The sequence below is a fragment of the Meleagris gallopavo genome, chromosome 8 (genome assembly GCF_000146605.3).
Source record: "Meleagris gallopavo isolate NT-WF06-2002-E0010 breed Aviagen turkey brand Nicholas breeding stock chromosome 8, Turkey_5.1, whole genome shotgun sequence".
Lineage (NCBI taxonomy): Eukaryota > Metazoa > Chordata > Aves > Galliformes > Phasianidae > Meleagris > Meleagris gallopavo.
In genome coordinates, this window is record NC_015018.2 from 15,091,178 (window position 1) to 15,111,626 (window position 20,449).

At 41.7% G+C, this 20,449-nt stretch overlaps 1 protein-coding gene across 3 annotated transcripts in view; it reads left to right on the plus strand.

Annotated features, from left to right (window-relative positions):
• The window catches only part of NDST2 (N-deacetylase and N-sulfotransferase 2), a 108,284-nt gene that overhangs the window by 7,042 nt on the left and 80,793 nt on the right, over positions 1 to 20,449 (plus strand). For 2 of the 3 annotated variants that reach the window (XM_010714379.3, XM_019617588.2), the window contains exon 2: positions 18,269 to 18,337. The exons of the other annotated variant lie outside the window; for it this stretch is intronic. The gene's annotated coding sequence lies outside the window, so the exon portion shown is untranslated. The remainder of the gene's footprint in view (positions 1 to 18,268; positions 18,338 to 20,449) is intronic. 3 annotated transcript variants of the gene reach the window in all.

Below are 20,449 nucleotides of genomic sequence, written 5' to 3' on the forward strand. Positions count from 1 at the left end.
CGCTGCCCCCCGCTCCCTGTGAGGAGCTGCAGCGGCCATGAGGGCTCCCCTCAGCTCCTCTGCTCTGGGCTGAGCAAACCCAGGGACCTCAGCCGCTTCTCACGCACCTTGTCCTCAGGACCCCTCACCATCTTTGTATAATAATTTCCAGCAGTCATTAAGGTATTATGCAGTCAAAAAAAAAAAAATCATTTTATGTTAAGAATACAGTAGAGCATTTTTTTACTAAGCCACTTGGGAGAATTGAAATATAAGGGAGTGGCAGTTTGCTGTGTGTGGATGATGCTGAATGCAGTGGATGTGCAGAGTCCTTCAGCCAAGTCCTAATGGCAGAGAGCAGTCTCCAGGATTCCCTGTCCAGCTCTAACTAAATGGCAGACTTCTGCCTGAAGTGGCACCTGGCACTTAACATTTGCCATGTAATTAATAAGAAAAGAGTGCATTTATTCTTTAGATTTTGTGATGTTAAAATATCTGCCTCATGTTGAAGTCCCTCACAGCTGCATGTCCATTCCTTTCCTTACCCCGTGCTCTCTGGCTTGAATTTGTGTTTGAGCTGTTTTCTTGCTTTGTTTTCTTAAGCTGGAGTGTTCTGCACTGGAATAAGGAGGAGTCCCTCTTGTTTCTGCATTCTGTATTTGAACATTAGCAGCTGAATTTGAGGTAAAATAGTGGCTCATTTTTAAGCCAGTGCAGGTGAGGAAAGCAGCAGCACGAGGGGGTACATTGCAATAATGTACTGAAAGGAGACAAAAATAGGATGATGAAACACAAAATATGCACTGAAATGAGTTTCTGAAAAAGCAGAGTGAGCATGTGTGTGTGGTGGGGAGGGAGTTGTCTCAAAAAGCTGTATTTGTTCCCTGGAGGCTCCCGTGTGCTATAATTGAGCCAACATGTCAAAGTGAAGTATGTGGTGAGCTTTGGGAGTGGGGGAAAACTGTTTCTTCTGCACGTGCAGGGCTTGGATGAGCCCAGACTTAAAGCAATAATAGGCACTCTGCTTTTGCATTGCTGAAGCCACAACACAGCAGAATAGCTGTCCAACCAAGCTCTGTAGCCTCTGTTTCTCTAAGGTCTGCTTTAAATCTTTCTTTGGTTGAGAAACTAAGAATAATTGGCTTTGACTTTGCTTCTGTTGTGGAAGTGAATGAAGATGATGAACAGAGAGGAAGATGACTGAATTGCTATTGAGATATAGGCAGTGCAAGCTACAGGGACCTTCCTTGTTTTAACGACTCTTGAATCTCGAAGAAACAGATCCCATTTCCTGTATGTCGTATAGAACTTTTCAGGTTGATGTAATGGTTTGAGGATATACTGGCTTACTTTTGTTTAGTGCTTTTATTTTTGTGTTATAAACAGATGGAAAGAGGGTGCTTGCAGTCCTGGTGGGTAGTTGCAGCCTTTGGCTGTGTGTCTTGATGTGTGACGCTGCACTGGCAGCTCTCTCCTTGGCCATGGCTCACTGCAGCTTTGCCCTAGGACTTCATATTAATTTGAAAATCTTTAAAGCCAGTCTTTCCATGCTAACAAGCTAATTTTGTCTTGATTGTTTTTTGTGTAAAATCTTTACCTTTGGCGCTTTCATATTTTAGAAATTATGCTTACTAACGTATTTGAAGTTCTGATTGTTTCCATAGTGACAGCAATGGCAGAAACCTGCAAAAGGAAGGTGACAGCATTGTCGTTTCAAGATTAACTGTTTTATGGAGGAATGATCTGTGGGGGAGGGGATGGGGGAGAAGGAGAATATATAGTAGGTTTTTCCAAGCAGTCACACAATATTTGGGAGTAGTTGAATAAACTTGGAGATCGGAGAAGAAAGGCAGTGGGACAGAAGAATTGATCTGGTATTTTGGCATTCATCTGTGTGGGGAAGCAGTGAACAGAAGGTCAGCCTAGAAAATCTGAAGTGCTTTCAGCAACACATCTCCATTATTGCTGCTCCAAATGATGATGAAATTGTGACATGCAGAAAGCTGCAATGTACAAATTACCCTCAGAGAAGAGGCAGAAGTTAACGTGCCTGTGAGACAATGTGTGTAACACACCTTTGTTTAATTTCTCCTTTCCAAATTCATCACTTAAATGTAGGAAGCTTTTAGCATTAGAAATTAGATACTTACAAAGCCATTAGCAAGAGCTGCAGCCTCCTTATTTTCCTCCGGTAAAATCAGCTGTCTGATTTTATTTTCTGGGAAGCAAGGCTTTATCCCCTTTCATTACACATCGTATTACAGTGTTTGTCAGTAAGACAGCTTTAGAGAATGCAAACGTTTGATGAGAACCTTCTCTGTGGCTTAGAGGAGTGTTGTGGAGTGTTTTACAGGAGAGCCGAGCCTCCCATGTCTCTTTGCAGCAGGTGTTGATCTTTCTGTCTGCAGCGTGGCCACTGGAAGCAGTTGTCTGAATTATAATGTAACGTTTCTGATATCAACTCAGGCAAGCGGGAGGAGATGATGAGAGAGATGCATGTAAACAGTGTTAAATATTTTCTTTCAGGGACTATCCCTTTTCACTGAAGCACTTGGTAGCATTCAAAGTGCTTTCCCTCCCCAACACCACTGTCAGGTTTGGGACTTGGAGTCCATGTAGCTCTGCTGGGAAGAGCGAGTCAGGCAGCTGCCCCTCCAGGTGGCAGGCACGTCTCTGGCCCTGGGGAAATCAAGCAGGCCAAAAGTAAGGCACAGGTGCTATGCTCCGATTTAACACATTGTTAAATCCAGATCGCTTATGCCTTCCAGCCAAAATATGGCATCATACTGTAAACTGAGTTTGTGTTGCATCTTATTACACTGGGGAAGGAAAGCAGGGAGCTGGGAACTTGCATTGCCTTGAACGTTTCAGAAGTTACTCATTTGTCAGTGCCTTAGGTCACATCTGCATTGGTATCTTGGTGGGTTCTTGCATTATTTTGGTATCTCGGGAGTGGAGGTGAGTAAAAATATGTATTAATAGTACTTTTTTGTATTTGTCTGCAACATTTTGCACAGCTGGCATGTTGGGAATTGTTTGAGCTTGCTTTTTCTGTTCTGTACCAGCCAGAATCATTGTGTGCAAAACTAGAAAACAGTTTAAAAATCATGAGATTTGTTATTTGTAGCAGAAAGGAGGAAGTAAATTGTGCCATCTGCTCTAAATACTGCCCTCTTATTTGCAGAATGATACAAAATTAAATGAAGTCAGTTTCTTCTTCAGGGAAGTTCATTTGTAGATAGTTAAGCTGTTGAGATTCTGATTTAGTACTGAAACAAGAAGATTGGTTAGGATGTCTTCTCTTCATTCATCTGTCTGCCAACCCCCAAGAAAAAAACAATTATTTTTTGCATTGGTTACACTGGCATAGATCTTTAAGGCGCAGCTTAGTGCTGTGCTATAAGTAGTGTTTTGTGTCCCAAGAATGTATCGTGTATTGCTTGTATTTAAGTATCATTATGAAATTTAGACAGAAATAGACACGTTTCTGTGAAACTTACCTCATTTCTCTGTCTGTAAGATTCACTTCATGCAATTTTCCATCTTTTCTCACCTCTCTTAAAATCAAGGAGTAGCATTTTTCTTTTTTGCACTGTTAGTAATAGCAGTTAGTGCTGATTCGTTTGCATTGATGCCTCTGCTACTTTAGCAAGAGAGCTTTATTTGCAGAGATATCATGAAGTTCTTTCTTTAGTTTGCAGAACCTTTGTACCTGTTTTAATCTTAGAATGTGTAACATCCAAGAGGAAATTCGGGGGGGGGAAGAAAATAAAGACACCAACTACTCTCTTGTAAATTTACCCATTAAGGATGTAGGTCCTGTAGATTTGGATAATGTTATATTCATTTCTTAAAGTAAAACCTTCCCTTAAGTCAGGGAAAAACTTCTGCAAGGAAAAAAGGCATTTCTTACACATCTTTTGCCTCCATTTCCAATTGCAGGCAGCTGTCTGATTTATACTCAATGAAAACACCTAATTGTGCCCTTGTAAGGACACCATTAGATTTTCAGTTTAAGGGAGTGAATATTTACTTGCTTGGAAACATTTGGATGTGTATTATTGAAAGCCTTTACTGAGGATACAAGATTTCAGAGATCAAAACATAAAGGCTGCTAATGCTTTTCTGAAAGCTCTTCCTTCACAGAAGTCCTTTTGCTTCTCCATGGGTCATTTGTGTTTAGTAAGATTGCATGTTATTGGATAACAGATTTAGGTGACTCTGTTTCTGTTCTGTATCTGTTCAGATAGCATTAGCCAAAGAAATTGTTAGGACGCTGGTAGTGATTTTCTGTATTACTCTTGTGAAATATTTAGTATTTGCTTTTTTCCTAAAGTTAGGGAAACAATGTTTAATGGATGATATTGAATACAAGTGGGTACTTTATGAAAAGTTTTTAAAACAAAACACTCAAAATGGAAAAAAAGAAAGATTTAGTTTCAAGTGTTTCTTAAATTTCAATCTCACCAGATTCAGAAGATCTTTAACTTTACAGAAGCCTTATAAACTAATGCTGATTCTTTTGGAGACGTTTTTAATAACCCATTGTTATAGGTTCATTTTGAGGCACGCTTGTGGTTGGTGAGACACTGGAACAAGTGGCCCAGTGAGGTTGTGAGTGCCCTCACCCTGGAGATGTTCAAGGCCAGGCTGGATGGGCTTTGAGACACCTGCTCTAGAGGGAGGTGTCCCTGTCAATAGCAGGGTATTGAATATAGATGATCTTAAAAGTCCTTTCTGATCCAAACCATTCTATGATCTAGTACCATTACAGAAATAGGTTCTGATAAAATTGCATGAGTGAAGTCCATCTCTTTCCTTATGGGGCTGTGTGTCCGAAGTGGAACATGAGTGGGAAATGGGAAATTCAGTGGTACGATGTGGTCTTTTGTTGATGACCTGTGTTGTGTAATTGGGTCAACTCAGTTTGTGCACTCTATGGCTGTATTCATTCCTGCCTTGAAATGACTTTTATTGAGAATAGCTCAGAGATATTTCAGCTATGCTTGTCAACTTAAATTGAGGCTTGTTGGATTTCCAGAATGTTGTCCTTGGAATTTTTGAGCTCTGGATTTCTTGGAAGATTTTTGTATGCGTTCTCACTGTGGTTTTTTAATCTTTTTTTTAATTCTGAGAAGCTCTTCTAATATATGCTTTGAAAGATTCATGTCCAGCTGTTTCTATTGTTTTGTTCTCTGCCTCTTTATAATTGAATATCTGTCTTTTCTACTTGTTCTTTTTCACATCTGCATTTTCAACTGGACAAAATCTGAGTTTTATTTCATGGTGCTCATAAATGTAAATTAGTATGTATACATTGTTTTTTTTTTCCCCATGGATTAGAAATTGTCTTTAGAGGTGTATAAGCAAGAGGCATTGCCTTTTTTTGCACATGTATTCATTGGGATAGCTGTTAGACCTGGGTGGAGATTTCTGAACTTGAGCCTTTTGCCCTGTCACTTTGATAGATGTATCATTATTCTGGGGCTGAAGAGTTCTGGTTTGTATGAAATGAGGGCATCGAGGACCACAACAGCATAACAGTCAGCACTGAGTTGTGGGTGTCAGGCATGGCTGCCTTGCCAGTCACTCCGCTCTTCTGGCTTTTTGCTAGTGTTTTTGCTGTTGTGTTAATTTATTGTGTAGTACCACTTTCCATAAGTGTTTGTGGGTATGAAGTATCTGACTGAATGAGCCTTCCCTCAAGGTCATGAACAGGAGCAGGGGAGTATTTGATTCCCACTGTTTTCACATGCCATGTGAGTCAGTCTGGGGCTGGGATATCTCTCCATTGTATTAAAATATCTTTCCAGAAATCTTCGCATGGATACTAAATTCTGGCTCTGTTTGTGCTCTGCTGATAAGGGTAACTCAAAATCTATCACATCTGGTAAGTTTTAATCCTATTTCTTTTCTTAGTGTATCAGGACTGTTCACCTTGTCCTTTAAATATGCTGCTTTAGTGAATAGCCACAGTAAAACGTTCTGTTGATAAATCGTGGCACTGTTATGGTGTAGTAACTTCAGTCATTAATTTTCTTGGTGAGCATGAAGATGTTTTTCAGAGCAGACATCTGCTTGAAAAAAAGTGAGTTTTGTTCTGGGTTCACAGTTGTTGCAAGTGAAATTACATTTGTGCCCAGAGCAGGTGCACTGGGCTGCTGTGTCGATTCCTCCAGCAGCTCTCTGCTGGTTCTCTGCCCTGTAATGCTGCAGCCAGTCAGGACGGTGGCTTTTGTAACATGACAGCTGTGTGCAGACCACCAAACTCGACCAGAACCAAAATCAGCTTCATTCTCAGCCAGCCTGAAGCTATTGCTGGATTTCAGCTTCTATTCTTGTGTGACAGGCACACATGGTGGGCAGCACTTTGAATGCTGGCTGCACCGTACGGTTTATTCTATTGCTTGGGAAGCTGGGTGAGACCCTGGTTCTGTGTGGGCATGCCTCCCTCCACGCTTCGGTACCTCTCGGCAGGGTGCCTTGTGGTGCTAGCTTTAGCCTACTCATTGCAGATTCATTTCCAAACCGTAGATCTTGTTGGTGAGACATACTGGTGAGACATGTCTATGTTCCCTTTCTGGTGGCTGTAGGAAACTACACAATGGGACAGCATGGTTGATTTGAAATCTGCTTTTGGAATGCTTTTTGGTACGTTTCTGAATGTTGATAACACTGTGGTTAGCATCCTTCCCCTTGCCTAAACTACACTGATGGAATGGATCTGGGAGAGTGCTCCTTTTCCATTGGTGTGGTGTTTGGATCACAACAGGACAAGTGAGTGATATTAGTAGACGGCAAGTCTTTGAAGTATGTTGGAGTCAACTTCAGAGAGAAGGAAAATCCCTTCCCTGAGCTGCAGATAAACAATAACGCTTTCAAACCTTGAAGAGGATCAAGGTGAAGCTGAGCGAACAGCAAGTGCTGAGGAGATGATCCTGCTTTGTGACAAGTGGCAAAAATACTGTTTTTCCCTTTTGTGCTCCCATACACAAAGCAAAATAAAAAGTATTTGGAGATTGCTCTATGAAATGAAAATAGTAAGTTTTTGTTTTAAATATCCTCATCTTAACTGATGTGGGTGAATATATTTTAAAACAAGGGTGTAAATGCCTTGTTGGGATTCTGAAATATCCTCAGAAGCAAGTGAAAAGAGCTAAGTTCATCTGTGTGGATGCATTTTGCTGCATTTTTTGCCTATTTAGACTGGGAGGAGGCTGACAGTTTCCAACTGCTGTGTGTCACTCCCGGTTTAGTTGGCTTTGGCTGGGATAGAGAGAATGGAACAGGCTCATTTCTCTTTTTCTTGTTAAACCCCTTAGAAAGAAGGAAACTACTTCTAGGCTGTGTACATCACATGCATTTCAGGAGGTGGATTCGCCCCTCTCCTACCTAAGGTGAAGGATCTCTTGGCAGGATGTGTTGGAGAGCAATAGAAAGTGGCAGCAGAAGTGGCTAGGATCATTCCCTCAGAGGTTGCTGCTTGTTTTTAACAAGATTCCGAGTCTTAGAATGTATTCACTCAGCTTTGACATGGCTCATGGGTAAAGGCTGAAGTTCAGTGGCTGGAGCTGGGTATTAACATGCCGTATGGGTAGTAGCAATGTCACGAGTGGTAAATAAGGCCTTCTATAAGAACTGGAAAGCTGCGTCTCCAAAATTGAAATAGGAACAATGGAAGCAAAAATGGTAGCTGAAAAAAATGTGATTTTTTTTTAACATGTTTGCTAGCACAAGATAACTGCTGAGAGAACTCAAAATAGCTCTGTATATCACCTTTAACACAGGGCCAACCATACAGATGAGGCTATTACCTTATGTACCACACAACAGTTTGTCCCATATGCACTACCAAAGGGAGAACAAACATGGGATTGAGAGGCGGTGGTTTTGGGTGGGGGAGGGAGGTTTGAATGTGTCCTTTGGGAAAGAATCTGTAGAAGAATTGAGAAAGAAATAAGATGGCAGCAGCCAGGATTTGCAGAGCTTTTCAGCCCTTTGTTTGGTTATCTTGCATAAGTGCTTTAGCCAGAGACTCTTTCAGTAGCTGCATGGGGCCAGCTTGGAACACAAACGTGCATGAATCCAAATGTAATTTCCCTGTTGTGCACATTCTGGCTGTGACAGCTCAAGTTATGAATGTAAAATAGCAGAAAAAAAAGTTCGGAAGGTGGCTGGGCCTGCAACGTTATTAAGAACGGAATTACCCAGAGCTCCTGTAATCTCAGTAAAGGTTCTGCCTGGACTTTAAGCCTAGCTGCTTCTGTGTTTCATTTTGGTGTGCTTTGGAAAGGAAGAAATAGCCTGTGAGTCTGTGCCCCTGGGTGATTGAGCGCAATAGAAGCAACAGTCAAGCATTTGCTTCCAGATGAGAAGCGAAGCAGGCAGAGGGGTGATGTTAATTCTCCGCTCCAGTCGGTGGTCGGTGCTGGCACAGAATGAGCCAGTGCTGGTGCTCCCATCTGTAGAATTAAAGCACTGCCCAGGGAGCAGCAGCATCTCTTCCCATTTAGACAGTTCTCTTCATTGTAGGGCACTCACCCAAAATCTGCCACTTTCCCTAATTCCCAGCATTCAAGATGCATTTGTCTTTGTGTAGAAGAAGGGATTTCCTCCTCCCCATCATCGCACTGCTCGCAGAAGGGGCACCTTGCTCGACTGCAGGACAGTTTGTCTGGGGGTATGAGGCAAGGAGAGGACTTTTCCCCCTCCTATGTGCAACTTGCACAGCAAAGAGGGGTTGCAAAGTTTATAGCTTTTCCTACTTCTTCTGCAGTTTTTCCCCGTGTCTGTCCTCTCACTCTCCCTTTCCAGGCTCCTTCCATCCCGTGTTACCATGGAGAATGAAATGCCGGTCCCATTCAAGTTGTCGGCTGAATAGGTTTTGAGGTTGATGGATGGTGAGAATCTCTTATCCCTCCTTCTCCAAACGCCGCCCCTGCCTGGTTCTTGACATTTCACTTGCCAGAGACTGGCAGTCTGGGAGAGAGGACTGAAAAGGAGGCTGGCAGTGTCCTGCTGCAATGCTCTTTCAGTTCCTTGGATGAAATCAGCAACTGTGAGAAGGTCTTAAGGACTTTGGTGCAGAGCCTTGTCCTCAAGCTGGCCGAGGCATGAATGCTCACTTGAGTGCGTGCTCCTGCTTCCCCAGAGGGAAGGAAAATTCAAACGCAGCTCTTGCTGCTGCTTGTGGCTCTGATTTAAGGGGTGATGTGACCTCTGCAACTTAAAGGGAAAGGTAAGGAAGGAATAGATACAATGCACGCTCTAGCAGAATCTATTTCTCTCATATATGCATCTATTAGACTTCATTTTAGTACTGCATCCCATGAGAAGTAGAGTGTTGTGGCTGCTGTCTGTCTCATGTCCTGCCTGTGATGCTGCAGTTAGTGGGGGTCTGTGCTTAGTGTGGACCTGCACATCCTGCCTACGCTGGGTGCCTACTCGTGAAATTATTACCAGAGGATGAGAACAGCATTCCAAATAGGGTGCTTTGAATAACAAATACATGGAGTTGTGGATTTAAAAGGCCCAAGATTTGAATGTGATGTTGAGGTTACTGCTGAAGTGCATGAAATGGAGCTGTAAAACAGAAAAATCAAAATGATAATGCTGTAAAATTGCACCAAAAATACTTCTTTTGTTGTGATTTATTACTTTTGTTGCAAGGTGACGATGACTTAGTAAGGGATTGGGAGAATTCTGGCTTCTGGTGAAAGGCTGAAGCCCGTCCTGTGTACAGAAATAGTTGTTTTGCCTGATGACACGTAACAGAGTTTGGGGGTAGTGTCTGCCTGCTGTTGTTTGGTTTGTGTGTAGATGTCACTTCTGGAAGTAGTGGTTAGAATTAAATTCAAACATTTTTCCAACTGTAAGCATTCCATGAACATACACTGGTTTGGGAGCGGGAAAATATTTTTGTGACCTTTCAACAAAAAGCTGCTCTGTCAGGAGCGAACAGGGCAGGAATCCCTGCTGGTGATCAGGGATGGGCTTCGAATGTAGGGTCGCACATAGAGAATTGCTCTGGGTGCTTTTGAAAAGCTGTGCTGTGCCTGATAGATCATTTGAACTCTCAGTGCATCTCTTCCAAGTATCGCAGTGATAAGTATTTCTGTACCGAAGTATGAATAGCGTCTGTATGTTCCTAAACTTGCTAAACAAATACATCTTCCCATGGTACCACCGGCAGCTTTTGCATCTGTCTGAGCTTTGCAAGAGTTCACTTTCCGTTTGATGCTTCATGTCCTGTTTGTTGTTGGATTGTTGTCTCCCTGCTGGAGCTCTCCTGCAGCGAGGTTGTTTTTCCTGTTGTGTGAGCCACTTCCAAAACGCTCATAGGTTAGCAGCTGAGCCACTGGTGTATTAAAAGGGAATTTTGTCAGTGCTGTATCAGAGAGGCACGTGTGTATGTGAATATGCATGAAATACAAATAGACACAGTATAAATGAAATAGGTATGAATATACCATAGTGTTCTTCGGTTACTTTATTGTAACAATAGTTGTATGATTTTTGTCACAAAGCTCGTTAGGGATTCTCGAGCTAGATGAGTGCATAATGGGCCCTGGATCTACTGTTGTTTGTAGTCCTATGTGAGAATACACAGGACTTCAGTTTCTGGTTTGAAACTGTTTGGCTGTGCTACTGGGAAAAAAAAAAAATAGATTTTCAAAAATATACTGTTAAGCAGCTTCTTTTCACCATCAAATATGTCACTCATGTCAGATGGAATTGAGAGTGATACAGGGAAGAAAAGGAGGTAGTCCTTTGGGACACAGAATGATACTGTGGTTTGGGATTAGCTTCCTAATAGGCACTCAGTGTCATATTGCCATTCATAAGGGTGGGGGAAAAGGGTGAGCAGCTGTTTTACTGTGGCGATTTTGAGGGAGCTGAGGCGGCATCGGCATCAAGGCTGGAGTGTGCATGGCATTTTATTCTGCTATCTTGTGGGGTTTTTAAAATTCAGATACTGCCTTCTCTATACAAAAAATATACGCCTACCTGTTCATGAGTTTGTGTGAGATGAAATCCCCAACCTTTCTCTTTCACTCTGTTTGTGAAGATTGTTATGCTAATAATTGTAGAGATTGCAAAAAATTTTTCCAGATATTTCTGACAGATTTCAGTTTTAAAAAAAAATCTTCCATTTTTTAGCAGGAATGTACAGAGATTCAGTTTGTCCTCTGAAATGCCTCTTCTTTCTCCCCTTCCAAGATTGACCTTTTCTTTTTTGTTTATTTTCTTTTCTCCGATGAGAACTAACTTGACTTAACAGCAACAAAAATAACAGGAAATTTTATTATTAGGATGCTCCTGGTAGCTTCCCTGCTTCATTCCATCTGGCCTTCAGTTAAATTATTCTTGGGAAAAAAAAATATTTATGTCCCACTCATTTTAAATTCAGAGTTGCAAAATAGCAGTTTGGTAACTTTTCCTCTGGAAATGTCAATCAAATGTGTTATGGGTTCCAAGATTTTCATGAATATACTATGGTTACTATTAACCACCAGAGGATGCTTCTGTAATCTCACCTAGGGACACCTCCTGACTTCAGTAATCGGTGCTGAGGAGGTGGCTGTTACAATGCAGTGGTCCTTCCTGACACTTATGGTGCCCAAAGGTTGACTCCTGCTGATGCCCTGTGTTCCTGTACCGTTGTCTCCATTTTTCCAGAGGCAAAAAGCCCTAAGTTGTGCAGCTATGGCAATCCTGAACATTTTGCCCTTTGCCTTAAGTTTGGATTATGGAGTCTAGTTCTCTTAGCCACTCTTTCTTTCTTGAATTCACTTGTCCTTAATTCTGCAGTAGCTCAAAACACTTGAGACCTGTCCTTTATAATGTACAAAACGCAAACACTAAAAGCAAAGCACCCTGATACTATGTGACTTCACGTTGACTTCAGCTACTTATTCAAAACCCAGCTTTTCAAATCTGTGGTCTTCCTGAACTGTCTTCCTTAAGCCTCAGAATTAAGTTGGATTTGAAAATGCAGTAAAACAAACGGATTCCGGAGTGACAGCGTTGTTCCCTTTCATGGGACTCAGTAAGTTCCCATCACTGAATTTGTTGGGGCTTTCACAGTCTCTCTACAACACAGTGTCACAGATCCTGAGGAGTGTGTCACAGCGAGGGATATAGGCGGCCCTTTGTGTCCACGTGCCTGGGATCTTTGACTCTAGGAATTACTGTTGCCCATAAATGATATTTCTGGACAAACAAAAATGGCAGTATGAGGAACAGCAGCAGATCGTGATGCTGCATCCATCAACGGGGAGGCTGAGGAGTGTCTTACTGACATGCCTGCTCTGCCTCACAGGAATGGAATCATTCCATATTTCTAATTAAGCCCATCTAACAGATTGCTAGCTAACTTCTTGTTTAATGTGTTTAAATAATGCCTCAATTAATGCTACAGCTAGTTTGAACAGAAATAAAGTAAATTTATCCAACGTATTATTCTAGCTTCCTTATTATCTGCCAATATAATGTCTGTGACGACTGCCTGAGTGTGCGGAGGACTTGGTAATTCTGCAGGAAAATACTGAACAAAGGAATTGTTGCACTAAGCCTAGGAAAATTTGCTGGATGATTTGACTGTTCTTCAGTTGTTTATTATTGGTAATCCCTGTTTTCACATTATATTCCTGGTTCACTCCAGTTATCCCTTAGGGGAAATGAGCGTATTTAATAATTTTTCTGAATTTTGCCAACATTATCTGGGACTTTGGTCTGTCTCTTCATTCCTTCTACTGCTTACCTCTGCCTTAAATGTGCTGGTTTTTTCCTGCAGTCATTCCCAGCCGTGCTTCCGCTGCCATCAGCTTTCCCTCTTCCTCTCCAATCTAGAGAGTAGCCAGTGCTCGTCCTTCTCTTATCTCACCCTGAAGCCTTTGGCTGCTCTGTACGTGCAGTCAGCTGGAGGGAGATCCTGCTCCAGACCTCCTCCTGTTTCCTGCATGTTCTACTTCCCCTCATCCTCAGTGAATCAGTGCCTGCCTTTCTGCTTCAGGCTTTCCCAGCGAGTGCAATGTAGGACTGACCTCATTTGCTTCGGTTTCACTCCTGTCCACTGCTGCTCAGTGCCGAGCCAGTGAGAAAGGACATGGCTTTGTTGGCTGCAGCTGGGAAAAATCCCTGAGCGGATCAGGGGTGTCTGCCCACATTGTTGGGAAGATGACTCTTCTCTTGTTTATGGACTTAAACACTGTCAAATGATTTCTAGCTTCCTACCTGCTCTAGTCAAGTGGATTTTTAAGCCTTGTATTTCAGGCTGGCCTGTATGCAAAGAATGCGCTCTCCACTCGCTCTCTCTCTTATCTCAAGTGTCATTTACTAGAATCTCTCTACCTTTTGCCTCCTGTAAAATGTAAACTGAATTACAGGCGTTTAATTAAATCAACATATTAAGTGCATGAGAAATGAGAGGCAGTGGGAATTTCGATGGCCCTATCCATAGTGGGAATATAAAGATCTATGATGCCGGGTATCTAAGCTATTTTTCTAGTGTATTGGGAGCACTGGTTGTGTAATAACAGTTTCCAGCTGAGACGAAACATGTTTCTGTGCTAGGTCAGCACAGCAGGAGATCATTTCCCCTCACCTGGCAGAGCTGCTGCTCTATAAACCGTGTGACTGCTAGTTAAAGGCTCAGGTTTGCAGTAGCACTGCTCCTCTGGGATGGGGGGAATGGAATAATTGGTCAACACTTGCGAGGGTTTGACTGAAAAAACATGGCAGTCTCTGCTTTTGTGTACAATGTTTGTCTCAGTCCCTCTGTTTCATACTTTATGCTTAAAATTACTTTGATTGATGTTGGGGATCTATTTTCTGCCTGATTTTTAGTGGCTAAGCATTATGCACGTAATATTGTTATTTGCATTTTCTATAGATTGGATTTTTCTATAGATTGGATTCTCAGAGATGAGAAATTTTATTTTGTTCTTTTTGCATTATACATAAAAACTGAAATTGCTATCATCTTGCCATAACCCAAATTTGGATCACAGAATCAAAATGAAAAACTGTGAAACAAAATATAACACAGGAAGCATGACAAGAATTAGATTAATCTCTTTTATGCATATACTTTCCCTCTAACCCTGGGTTTCTGAGTAGTTGTTTGATGTTAGTTTACCATGAAGACATGGAACAGCAGGCTAGTGAGTGATGGAGTCAAATTAGGGTAGAGCATGAGGGAGGCCCCTTGTCATCAGATGGGTTGTGTTGTGTGTGCCTCTAAACCAGCTGCTGGCTGTTTCAGATTTGTCACCATGAAATCCTCTCTTTTAGTCTTGATCCAGAGCGGTGGTCTGCCCAGCCTGATCACTGTTTGTTGGTGGTATATTGCTTTTTCCCTTTCAGTTTTTATGTATAATGCAAAAAGAACAAAATAAAATTTCTCATCTCTGAGAATCCAATCTATAGAAAAATCCAATCTATAGAAAATGCAAATAACAATATTACGTGCATAATGCTTAGCCACTAAAAATCAGGCAGAAAATAGATCCCCAACATCAATCAAAGTAATTTTAAGCATAAAGTACGAAACAGAGGGACTGAGACAAACATTGTACACAAAAGCAGAGACTGCCATTTTTGCTGTGATTGGATTTGTCAGAAGAGCAAAAAGTATAAAAGTAGGGGGAGGGAGAACTGAAAGGGTTATTTTCTTCTATTTTAAGTAAAACTTAAAGCATTTTTCTCAGCACTGGAACACTTTAGAAGAAACAGGAGAGCACAGAGCTGATAAAATGCACATCTATGACCAGAATTTCCCCCCCGAAAGTCAGTAGCCTGGAGAAAACATGGTCTGATGGTCTAGGATGTTCTCTAGGCAGCCTGAATATCCCCTTCCTTCCCCTGTTGTCTGTACAGTTAGGTGCTATTTTGTGAAAGGTGATCTCAGACCATGCTTCTGGAAAGGTCAGTGTTGCTCTCGTCTCCCACAGTTCTGGCATTTCTGTCTTGCTTCAGTTTCCGAAATTAGGCAGCTGTAGGGTGCATTCAATCAACTCATGAATCTGGCTGACTGATAATAATTTTTTGGTGAATTAGTTATTTGGATCAGCGTGCTGTGAATAGCTAGGGATCTGGGCCGACTTTGTATGCCACCAAGACAGGCTTATGCTCCTGTGAAACTGTACCCTGCAGCTGTTAACTCTTCTCTGGACTAGTCTCTGGGATACCAGACTGAGCACTGCGCGGTACTGTCTTACAGATACATACAGGACAAGCTGCATTTCTTCTCCTATAAGCAGTATCTCAGTTTGGCCTAATAACTGCATACATATATGTGAGTTGTGATGCCCTCTTACACTAGGGTTTTCAGACTCAGTTGGGCTGGGTTTCATCTTCAAGAATAACACCAGCTCTGGGCCAAGCTAACATGGGTTTTTTTCCATCTTCTCTATTTCATTCTCCTGTATGTGCTCTCCCATGACCCTAACACAGGACCTATTTGTTATTATTGCAGAGCTTCTTCCTGGAACCTTAAGCTTGTGTTTCCATCTGTGCTTTACAACCCCACAAATCAGATTAATCCCAAATGCTAGCACTGTGCTCCTGTATGTCATTCTGTCATGTACATCGTCCTGCCATGCCTTCACGTCTGTGCATAGAGTGGCACATCAGTGATCTCAGGCAAAAGGCATTAGTTGATTTGGCAAAGGTGCTCACCCCACTCTAGGATGAGAACCAATAGAATGTCATCAGGAGTGTACTGACTTGATGCACTAACTTGGAAATTGATTTTGAGAGCCTCTGCTTTGGCAGTTGTCTTCAGGAAGAGTATAGTTCTTCTATGAGATTCACCCAACTTGCTCTTTCTTGGCTTACAGGGAGGGGATTTATCCAGTAAAGAAGATGGCTTCTAGTCCCATCTTCCCATTTCCATATTTTATCTAACAGTTATGTTAGGTTTTTAGAGTACATTAGTTTGTTACTCTGGATCATGGATATAAATAGATGTCGGTAGCAGGAGGCCTTATCAGCTGTGAGCAGCTGTACTTGCCTTTTTATTTTTAATCTAGGCACCAAAAGTGCCTATGAGCAACAAAACTTGGTTTTCTGACAGGTAAAACCTTTGAATTCTTTGGAATTTGTTGAAAACTGTTGCCTCTATTCTAAAAATGAACTAGCATTGCCTTTTGAGGGAAGACTATGACCTAATTATGGGAGTTCTGAGTTCAGGGTGGTATTAACGCTCTGGTTTTGAAATGCTGTGTATATATGGGCAGTTGTGCTTAACTAAGTACATAATTTCTTGCCTATGTTGGAGAGCCTGGAGAATCAGGTCTGATTTCCTGGAGGCTATCATCTGTGTGCTCTTAACTGAAGTGGCACTTGGGGAATCCTTTAGGTTACCAGGAAGTGAAGAGGAATGCACACAGGCAGAACTTGAGAGAAAAGGATTTCAAACAGTGTATGAAGAACATTATGCATTGCATTTGTAAGCATGATGAATGAATTTTTGATCTATGAATAACCGTGGGCACTAAAATTGGCCTTCCTTCTATTTAATTTTTACAGCTAACGCTTTATTTTCCCTGGGTAGATTATTCAGGTTGCAAGTTACCCATACAGAAATCCCAGGCTCAGACCTGGAAGCAGTGCATCTGTTCATGCATGGCTCAGACCCCAGGCCATAAACTGACCTACTGAAACTCTGCCAGCTTTATTCACAGCTACGGCTGACATCTCTGCATTGTGCAGTGTATGGGCTGTGGCGAAGCAGTTTTGGAGCTAGATGCACAGGAGCCAGCTGGAGTCCACAACTTGCAGGTCTGGGCTGCAGCTCTGGCTCTGCAAGACTCTGTGCAGCAGGGCTGGTGGTTACAGCAGTTCTAGGAGAGAAAACTGATGAAAGAGTAATATATTACATGTCTGTGACCCTGTCTGCTTTGAGAGGTTTGTTAGCTGGGTTTTCATATGGGGCTCTGTACTCCAGGTGATTGACCGCCCAGACCCTGAGCACTGCAAAGTGCAGCGTACAGATAACAAGCTGTAGGCTCTGCGTAACTGGCATTTTGAGGTCAAGGTTTTTCAATTATGTGGATACTCCCATCCCCCATTGAGTAGTGGAGAGCTGACTTTGTTAATGCTTGACTGAAGGATGTATCAAGTGGTGTTTGACCAGACTAAGTATAAAGTGTGTAGTTCAGATGTTTTCTCATGAGATGTTCAGCACTCAGAATATTTATTGCAAAGATTGAGAGGACAGGTCATCCTCTGCTCTGCTACAGAATTCGACCCTTGAATAATGAAATAAATAAATAAATAATTTTTTTTCCTTTGTAGATCTACTCTATAGTATGAAGAGAGGTGCTTTTTTTTTTGTTCTGTTTCCAGAATCATCTACAGGCCTACATTGGAAAACAGATGTATTTTGTGAGAAATAAAGCAATGTCAGGTTTTCCTACCACACAGGTTATGATAAGCTTTTGTTGTCAAATTGTGGAGAGTTGTCCAAAGGGAGATGTGTATGGAGACAGTACTTACCATAACATAACCTCCACAGGAAGCAGTGCAGATACTTTCTTGTGTTTGCTGCTAATGGGTAGAAAAGTATTGTTCTATCCTTGGGCAGTAGTAGCTGACAGAGAGGAAATTAACTCTTTTTGATGGTTGTGAAATCTGGTGCCTTCTTACTCTGAAGTTTTTGTTTTCTGTATCTGGTTTTGAAAAATTTGTTACGCCAGGTTTTTAAAAGTTTCACACTGGGCAGGGCATCTTCTGGTCACCTTGGAGAGCATCTTGCTGCTCACTGCTGTTCTGCTTTCATTTGGAAGTGCATGGTCTTCTCAGTCCTCACCTCATCCTCTCTGTTTAGTGGGACAGTGTCGTGCACCAGGCTGAGCAGTGGCACACAGCAGAGGTTCTTTTCCCTTCTGGAGCTTGTGGCCAAAGGCTAATCAACACAGAAAGAAGAAGGAAAACGGAAAAATCTGGCTGAAAAATAAGTAGAATATTTTGCCTAACTTACAGTTCTTCTTCAATTTTTATGTTAGTAGTTTTGGATAATTTCTGGTCGATTAAGTTATTCCTCTGGCCCAAAGAGTCACAAATGCTTTTTTGCATCCTTCAGGGTTCTAGCAAGCATGCAAAAGTGGATTAAAGTCAAAGGACCAGAATCAGATCTGCTTCACTGTAATTTCCTGAACTGGAAACTGCAGTAATGCAGATATTGAAGTGGATCAGATACTGTGGCCAGAGAACGTTCAGAAGATGTTGTTGCCATACACTGTCAGACACTCATATTTATGTGATGTTTCTTCTCCCTCTCTAGGTTGGTGGTGTTTTCACTCTGCATCTGATATAACACAGCTCTTCTTAGACTGTGCATACGCATGTTGAGGTAAGGGAGAATTGGTGTCAAAGTTAATTTTGGCCTGAGTAGCATGGTAGGCAGATAGTGGGACAGAATTCCTATATTGTGAGTTGTTTGTTCAGTATGTTTACAAAAGTCATAAGAATACTGTTCTGTGACTTAGGACATTAATCCGTTTCTACATTATTGTAGATTATTGCCTTATGCTTTCTTGATTGCTGTTTAGGAATGCTATAAAGTACAAGCAATCAACAGAAGCTGAGTAGTGACTCTTCATGTTTTCAGATCTGTGTTATCTGAGGGTTTGTTTTTTTTTTCATGGTATTGTCACTGTATCATAAATCGTAGAATCTGTGCTGTGTATCTGTAGTGCTATATGATAATATTGGATTTCATCAGCATTTACTTCCGTGTATAGATGGCAAGACTGCGATACAGAGAGAAAATTAAAGTCAACTTGTCTAGCTCTTGGACGAGGTTTCCTGCGTAGGAATGGCTGTAACAACTTAATGTGTGGTGTAGCTGTTAGTATATTAGGCCCAAGGTTGTTTTAGATTTTAGCCTTTTTAGCCTTTCTGTATGGTACAATATACTTTTCTTTTGTACACAGTTTTTCAAGAAGTAAGGATACAAAAATGAAGCAGTAAGCTTCTCCAGAGTGCACCAGTTGTTATTTTTGGCAGTAGCTTCCTGTACTTTCAAAAGAAAAAGTGTTTGTTATGTTTTAAGTTTCAAACTTTTGTGGGATGACTGTGCACAAGATAGGGAACTATCACAAGTTCCTTCCCACTTGTTGCACTGATATTTGTATTCTTCCCAAATGAGTGCATCATGTACTTACCCAGGCTTTTCTTAAATTACAGAGTAGTAAATCTGTAATGCTGGATAAAGTCCCGCTCTATTCAGGGCGTGTGGGAATGATTCTGAGGCTGTTGTGAAACAAAACACTAAGTCATGCACATCATTGAAAGATTGAATTTTGGAATGAAGATTTGCAACATATTGCCAGAATAGAAAAGCTTCTGGCATGTTTGTGTCTTCGTTCTCCAGATGTCTTAATTCTTTCCTTCCTAATCTGACTTCTCTGTTCTTCTGTTTCCCTCTATAATCTAGATAGCTTAGAGGAGATGAAGACAACTAAAACAGAAAATCTTAGCACGGCAAAAGAGTTAAAGCATTCTTCATGACTGTTGAAGTTAGCTCCTGGAGTGTCATGTTAGAACAATCGATTTAATTTCTCATCATCTTCTGGGAACAGGGGTGGTAATAAGAGATTATGACTTGATGTCTTCGAAGTATTCCTTGCCAGCTTCTTATCAGCTGCTGTGATGAACCTTGTCTGGTACGAGAAAGCGTACATCTTCCAGGCCTTTGGGATGTGCCCATTTCATATTTCTGTGTACCTCTCCAGTTAATCAGTTTGCTTCAAGAGGGGAAATTTAGAAGTAATGAGCAGTCACACACAGTTCAGACAGGGTTGGCTTTTTGTGCAGCTCTTTGTGTTTGATGTGTCTACCTGTTTCTGGATTGGAGTTAGTCATCACTGAGTGTGGTGTTCCGTCATTTGGGACAGGCATTGCAGAGTTCACCATGATTCAGCTAATGTGATTTTTAGCAGAACGGGATTATCTACGTTAAATTTCGAAGTTTTGTGTTAAACCTGATGTCACTTTTCAGCAGGAATAGACTCCTTAATCTTCCTGTTACCGTGCTCTAGAGGAGTTGCAGGGACAGTAACATCTGTGCTTACTGTATAAGGCTGTTTACTGTTTCAGGAGGTGATTTGTGCCTTTATCTAGGATCTCTTAATAGGAACAGGGTGCAGCCCCCACACCTTTCTGCAGAAGGTTTTATCGAATGGCAGTAACTACTGGTGTTGCAACATGTGGGCTTTGGCTCTCCATCACTTCCCCTTGACTTGTGAATTCTTCTCACCTGCAGAGTGCTGAAGCCAGGAGTGGGATTTGATGATCCTTGTGGGTCCCTTTCATCTCAGGATGTTCTATGATTCTTTGTTGGTTGCAAGTGAGGGGAACTCAGTGGTCAGCCAAGCCATTAGCTTGGTAGGGGGGGTATAGATGCTGAACAGGTTGAATTGTGGCTTTAGTGAGTGGGTAAGGAATGGATATTCTGCTTCAG